The sequence below is a fragment of the Panthera tigris genome, chromosome E3, assembly GCF_018350195.1.
Source record: "Panthera tigris isolate Pti1 chromosome E3, P.tigris_Pti1_mat1.1, whole genome shotgun sequence".
Lineage (NCBI taxonomy): Eukaryota > Metazoa > Chordata > Mammalia > Carnivora > Felidae > Panthera > Panthera tigris.
The window spans coordinates 9,146,365-9,153,978 of NC_056675.1; positions in this window are offsets into that span (position 1 = coordinate 9,146,365).

Genomic DNA, 7,614 nt, shown 5'->3' on the forward strand with positions numbered 1-7,614 from the left:
TTCATCAGGGATTTCAGAAAGAGACGCTCCCCTAACTCCCCCATCATTCAGTTCAAAACTTCATTTTATAGAAGAGGAAGCTGAGGCCCAGAGAGGAGGGGAAGGAGTGCCTGTGGCCCCACTTCTGGTACCCTAGACCAGGACTCTTTATGACCCAGGACCTGACTTACAGGACACAGGCCTTGGTTTGGGGACACACCAAAGTCAGTTTCTCCCAATTACACCCAGAGCTAGCCCTCTTTCTAGAACTGAAGGGTAACTTTCTAGTTGTGATTTATACTATGTGACTGCAGTGGCTACAGATTAGGATGCGAACATTTCCCCTCTTCTTTCAGAATCAGTTTTCTCAGCCATAACCATCTACACCAAACATTTCTTTTTAAAAAATTTTTTTACTGTTTATTTATTTTTGAGAGCGAGAGAGACACAATGCAAGCAGGGGAAGGGGCAGAGAGAAAAGGAGACACAGAATCCAAAGCAGGGTCCAGGCTCTCAGCTGTCAGCACAGAGCCCAATGTGAGGCTTGAACCCATGAATGGTGAGATCATGACCTGAGCTGAAGTCAGACGCTCAGCTGGCTGAGCCACCCAGACACCCCTACACCAAACATTTCTAAAGCACTTCGTATGTGCCAAACCCTTGGCATGCATCACTTCATTAAAGCCCCTCAATGAGGTAGGTATTATCATTCTCCCCATGTTATTTATTTTTTAAGTGGGCTCCATGCCATGGAAGGGGTGGGGCTTGAACTCACAACCCTGAGATCGAGAGTCGCATGCTCTACCAAGTGAGCCAGCCCCCTCGTTATCCCCATTTTAAAGATGGGGTCACTGAGACACAGTTTAAGCGATGTGTCTAAGGTCACACAGCCAGCAACTGGCAGAGCTGGTCTTAAAATCAAGGTGGCGTCTAACTCCAGATTGAGCACCCCTATATGAGTGGCCTCGCTGGTGGGAGGGTGGTACAAGGTGAAACGGTCTGAAGCATTAGAAAAGCCTTTCAACACTCAAAAGATATTTTCTTAAGTGCTTCCTTTTTCCTCAGTGAAATGCTTGCCTGATATTGTCCAAAAATCCCACTGCACACACACCTACAGGCTCAAACAGAACTGTGGTGGCAGGCCGGGCTGCAAAGGTTCTGGAACCTAGGCTCTGGAGAGGGGAAGACATCTCAACTCAGAGAGCAGGAGGAGCCAGAGCGCTGAGGAAGGCTTGAGGGGGCTGCCCAGGTTGGGGACCAGTGTGGGAACCAGAGGGAAAGCCAGGGTAGAGGAGCTTCACAAAGGACACAACCTGGAAGGCTGGGTGCACGGGGTGCCTTTCCATGAGGTAGAGGACACTAGAAATGTGGCGGGGGGGTGTCCGGTCAACAAGGTGAGGGTGAGATAGGGAGACCGGCAAGAACAGCCAGATGGGAGGTTCTGGAGCCGCCTGGGTAGAGGCAAGGGCTGGGGAGTCACCGGCAATGAGACTGAGATCACGTGGAAAGACCTCAGAAGATAAGCAAGGTTAGTCCGAGGCTAAGGAACACTGACTTTTGAAGGACAGATGAAACATAGAAGTGTCTGAAGGGAGGCTGGACTGGGGCGAGCCTGGTGAATCAGAGAATCAAGGGGAGTGTCCCATGGAGGTGGTACTCAGTGGTGACAGACGCTTCTGAGAGGCCCAACAAGGTGGCCGGCCGGGAGGCAAGACTATACCAGAACCGAGGGCTCCTGTCTCCCAGCTCTGGGCTCTCTCGCCTCGCGGGCTCCAGGAAACGCCCCAAACTTCCAACTTAACTACACAGAGGCCACTGGTGTGTCCCTCGTGGTTTCCGTTGAGAAGCAGAGGCCTGAGCACAGAGATGCACACAGGTGTGTGTGCTTGGGAAGGTTGGGAAGGTTCCAAAGACAGTCTTTGTGTTCCACGCATGGGGGGGGGGGGGGGGGGCGGGAGAGGATAAACCCACACGTGTGGAATGAGGCTACTTACATAAGGTTGCCCATGGCTGTGTGTGCCTGGAAGGGCGCTAGACAACACGGTAAAGTCTGAGAGGCAGGATAGCAGGTGATTTTCACTTTCTTTGTACTTTTCTTGCCCCATTTGAGTGTGTCCCAATGAATGGTTTCCTTTTTTGTAACCTGAAAAGAAAGACTATTTTTATTTGGGGAAAATAGAGAGTTCTGGTAGTGAAAAAGCAGCAAAATAGGGCAGCAGCAAGAGGGAGCATGTGCGGGGGCACGGACTTTTAATTTTTAGGCAGGACAGAGCGAGTGTGCTGTGTTCTGAGACTGCAGCAGGATGGCCCTCAGGAAGCTGGAAATGAGGGGCCCGGGATCGGCCACTTGCAAACTGAACTTGAAACCAATATAGTAGCAAAGGATCCGCAGCAACTAGGAGAGGGCGGGTTAAATGACCTTGGAACACTAGTGAAGAAGAATGAGGAAGATGCACAGGTACTAAGGGAACAATGGCCAAGGTCTATGGTTAAGCAAAAAAGAAACTTTCACAGCATAGGGAACATGCACCTATTTGTGGTTTTGGTTTGGAAAATGTGAACACACAGTAGGGCAGGTTAGGTACGCCTGGCACAAAGGGCACATAGGGATGAACGGGGACGGAAACATTCCTGGCATGGGCTCTTTGTCCTCACAAAATCATCTGCCCCGAAGGGGAGCTTTGTGTGTGTGTTTTAACGTCTCAAATGGAGCTTGCTCGCACGCAGGCTTCCGAAGGCTCCCTAGCAACTAAGAATGAATGGCGTGGCCCAAGAAAGAATGTGGCTGTTGGCCACGGAATGGGGAGTGACGGTGGCCAAAGAAACTCTTTTTTTTTTTCCCCCAAAAGTTCTCAGACTCCATTCCAGGTGCCAGGATTTACTGCTTCCGAAGGTTCCGATCCTGGAACAGCCCCAGCTCACTCGGGAGCAAGAAAAGATCCATGACATAGGGGCCCAGCATCACCGCTCAGGGACTCAAGCACTTTCTGAGGTTTTGCTTGGAAAGGCAGAATTTTGTTGCTTGGTGCCACTCGGCTAATTGGCCTCCATCTGACGCTCTGGAGGGACCGTCTGATTAGAAGCCACAGCTGCCTGGCTCATTATTTCTGATTAATAGACAGCACCTGGCATCTCTGGGCGACAGTGCCCACTCAGGACCCAGGTGTGACCTACAAGGCCAACAAAAGCGTGATGGCTCTGCAGCCCCAGGATGAAGCCCCTAAAAGCGTTCGTCATCTTATGTAAGTCCCAGCCCCTTGGAACACGTTTTGAACTGGCTTGTCCTTTTTGCTGGTTCCTTTGCTGCGAGTCTGAAATAATTGATGTGTACTCACAGTTAACTCATCCGAGAAGTTTGCTTTCACACCAGGCAATCTCACTGGATCTATGCCCTCCACCCCATTGTAAGTTACTTACTCATTGTAAGTTAGTACTCTGGCATCCTGGTTTGAGATCCACATAAGAGAGGTGTCAGTTGTGCGTGGACAAGGCAGGCCTTTTAGCCTAAAGGCTGAGGGCAAGAGGCGCCCCCCGAGAGACAAAGTTGTCTTTCTGGTGGTAGCCAACCTCCCCCGGAAAACTTCCAATAGTCCCTAGTTGCTGCTTAGGATTGCTAAAAATACGTGATAAATCTAACACCCATCAGGAAAAAGCGTGAGTCTCAGACACAGACATGAACAAAGAGATTACGGAATGTCCTCTCACACCCTTCCAGATACCCTGACTCTGTAAAAGTCTGCCTTTCCTGGTCTTTGACGGAAGATATTTTGCAATTCTGTATATTGTGGAAAATCAGTAGTGCAAATTATTGCAAATAAGTCTTGTCTGGGGAAATGTAATGGATTTCTGCCCTTTGTAGGAAGCCAAACTTGCATCTATCAACAAATTCATTTCTGCATTCCTGACTACTTTATGTAAATCTTCAGATTCTCCTTTGAACCCATTTCGCCTCTGGCAGTTCCCCTCAAGGAAGGAGTTAAAACAAGACCTTTGGGCGCGGCGGGGGGCGGGGGGGGGGGGAATCTCATAGTTTGTGGGTTCCAGCCCGCATCGGGCTCTGCGCTGACCATGTGGAGGGAGCCTCCTTGGGATTTTCTCGCTCTCCCTCTCTCTCTCTCTGTGCCCCTCCCCCGCTCTCACACACGAGAGCTCGCTCTCAAAATAATCTTAAAAAAAAGACCTTGGACACATTTTCATTTTGTATTTGTACAAACATGATTTTACTCCCCGGCTCCCCCCTTCCTCCGCATTGTCCTTTTTTCCCCTGGCCACCAGGAAGCACAAAGTTTTAAACCCATGGAGTGTTCGTCCACGGAGAGTTTCACGGGATGTGATAGGCAGCTGCCCCAAACACCAGGGAAACAGGTGGCCGTAGGCAATGGAAATCCAGACCCTCAGCTGCCGGCCACCTCCCTCCCTTTCCCCGCTCAAGCCTCCAGTTGAGACTGGAGGCAGGGCCCTCGGATCTCAGTGCTGGAGGCTGCCTCTCGGTGGCACCCAGAGAGAGGAGGCCCATCTGGTACTGGTTGGAGCTGACCTGCTCCTCACACTTCCTCCTCACACCAGCTACAACCACTTCCTGTTCCCAAGGACAGCGGAAGTTGGAGAGGACTTCCCAGGATGTTGCAAGCCCCAGAAACAGGAGGGCAAGTAGCGGATGGACAGTCCCCCCGGGGGTTGTGGAAGCAGCCGGAGCTCATAGAGTGTGGTTCTGTCTGAACACATGCTGGTGTTGGGGAGGGAAAAGCCTCATCTTCCACAGGTTTTTCTGGCCGGTCTAAGAATTAAGTTGGTCGCCAGCTAGACCTCAAGACCCGACAGTTGCTGCCTACCTGCTTGCACCCATTAACCTTTGTCTTACATCTTCCCCTAAACTCTTCTTTCCAGCTTATCTCTAAACTCAGGCAAATGAGGGGCCCCTGGGTGGCTCAGTCGGTTGAGCGTCCGACTTCAGCTCAGGTCACAATCTTGCGGTCCGTGAGTTCGAGCCCCGCGTCAGGCTCTGGGATGGCCCAGAGCCTGGAGCCTGCTTCCGATTCTGCGTCTCCCTCTCTGCCCCTCCCCCGTTCATGCTCTGTCTCTGTCTCAAAGATAAATAAATGATAAAAAAAAAAAAAAATTTTTTTAAATAAAAAAATAAACTCAGGCAAATGAAATCCGAAACCACCCCTCAGGGGATGGCGAAGGCCCTGACAAGGCCTCCCAGACCACCCAGACCTTTTGAGCTAAACTTGACTTGCACTGGGGCAGATGGACCACAGAGTGGCCTCTGGAATGACCCAACTTTAAGTTTACCTCATTAGAATACTAAAACCCTCCCCCAGGGAGGAGCCTCAGCCTCATTTACATAACATACAAGGTCTCTACAGGCGTGTTTCCTTAAGGCACATGCATCACGCCCACCTCTACCTAGGCCTCCCTGTCTAAATAGCCATCCTAACCCTAAACAGAAGGGACCCATTCGCCGTCTCTCTCGGGGAGTCACTGCTTTGGAAGCCATTCCCTATGATCTCCTTGGCTCTCCGAGGAGCAAACTCACGCTGGTTAGGCTAAAAGTTGACAGGAAACAGATTAACAGGAGAACAGCAGGTTTAATTTTGCTTGTGCGAATCTCTCACAAATATGGGGTTCCCAAAGTTAAAAGGAAGTACATATGCCCTCCTGAACCAAAAGGGATGAGAGCCTGGGGCTTCAAAGGCACAGAAGGCGATTCACAGACCAGGAAGAGTGAATGTGTGCGCCGCCCCCCTCCCCCCCCCAGATGGATCACTTAGAGGAGATTTAGCTCTGGTAAGAACCCCATTGTGGGAAAGACGCCCAACTTCAATTCTTCTAGGTAGTTAAGGGGGCAAAAATTTCTCTTGAACTGTTGGGTCTTGATGGGCACAGAGGTGATCGTGAGCTACAGGCAAAGCAGCACACTTTGCGGGGGGGGGGTGGGGAGGAGCTTGTTCTTAACCCCTGTACTGGGCCCCAAGTAACACATTACCCCTCCCAGGAATGCTGAAGTTGAGAACTCAAACCTCCTGAAAGGGGACGATGCCGCGGAGGAGGAAACATGCTCATGAGGAGTCAAGCTGCGTGGGACGGGACACAGGCCCTCTGGCCAAGTCCCCAAGCCCGGATGCCACTCCGCTCACGGTGCATGTTACAGATGAAGTGGCCTGCCAAGGCAGCAGTGGCGGGGAGCCGGGCTGGTCCTTTCTCTGCCTCCAGGCCAGTCTCTGTCCCTATGGGTCTTCCTGACACGACCTTCCATGCAGTGGCTCCTTTTCATTGTTGGCGGCCCTAGGAGGCCTCCCTCTCTACTCCACGGCTCATAGACCATCAAAGCCCTCCCTTCTGCCAGGGAGAAGTGTTCTCCCTTTCTCTCTTCCCTCCACACCCACATCCCGTTTTGTCCAGCTAGGGCCTGCCCGCTCTTGAAGGATTTGCTCCAGGGTCACCAGCTCCAGGAGGCCCACCCCTCTTACCTCCAGCCTTTTACTTCCTCACACAGCCCACTCTGACCTGCTGGGGGAGGGGGGGAGCAGGATTCTTTCGGGATGCAAACTCCCGGGCCTGGTGCACTTGAATCACCTGGAGATTTTAAAATGCAGATTCAGTCTGGCATGGGACCCAAAACTTGGCCTTTCTGCAAATCCCCAGGTGATGCTAATAGTGTTCACAGGCCACACTTAGAGGGGCAAGAGCCAAGGTCAAGGGGCTTCCTGTTCTCAGTAGACCCAGAATCCCAAGACTTTGGCCAACTGCCTCTATGCCTCTATCAACACACTTGAGCCCCTGCCCCCAGCCAGGCCCCAGGCTGCAGAAACACACAGCTCCTTTCGCTTCCAATCAATTTATGTCCAACAGGACTGCCCAACAGTTACCAGCTCCATTTTGCCCACGAGGACCCTCAGGCTCACAGCAGGTAACTGGCAAGGTGGGGAGTCCCGGTGAAGGTGATTTGCACTCAGGAAAATGAGCCAGGCCTGGCGGAGGGGTGGGGAATGGAACCAGCCAAGAGCCACAGCTCTCAGACAAGGGGCCACATCCTCTCCTGGACATTCCCAGGGCCTGGGAGAGGAGGGCAGTTCTACCTGGGAGCAAGAGAGGCAGCAAGACAGCTCCTGTCAGTGACAAGAAGTTTCAGGCAGTCCCAGCCCTCCTGAGGTGCCCACCCCCAAGCCAGCGACCTGTCCAGAGCTCCCGCTCCCGCCCCGCCATGACATTCTCCTTTACAGCAGCTTCAGGCCCAAGGGGACCACTGTCCAGACCACTGCCCTGGACCTAGTCACCTCTGACCTCTGGGCCTCTAGCCTGCTGCCCCTAGAAGACTCAGTCCTTTCCTCCCTGCCCCCACCCCCAATTCAGATGCATGGGGTCCAGAGACACAAACCCTTTGCTAGCCCAGGAGGAGGCCTGGCTTCCAACAGCTTACACCCTGGCCTCCTGGGAGGCATGAGATTACTGTCACCAGGGAAGATGAGCCCCTACCCCCCACCCCAACTCCTGCCCCAGGAAGGCCACGTTGTCCAAAGCCAGGAAAATGCAGGCTTGCCCTCACAAATCAGTCCACCCTCTCCACTGGTACATCACCCCCACACTGGAAGTACAACCGTCCTTGTTGGGTTGGGCTCCTCTGAGCCTATG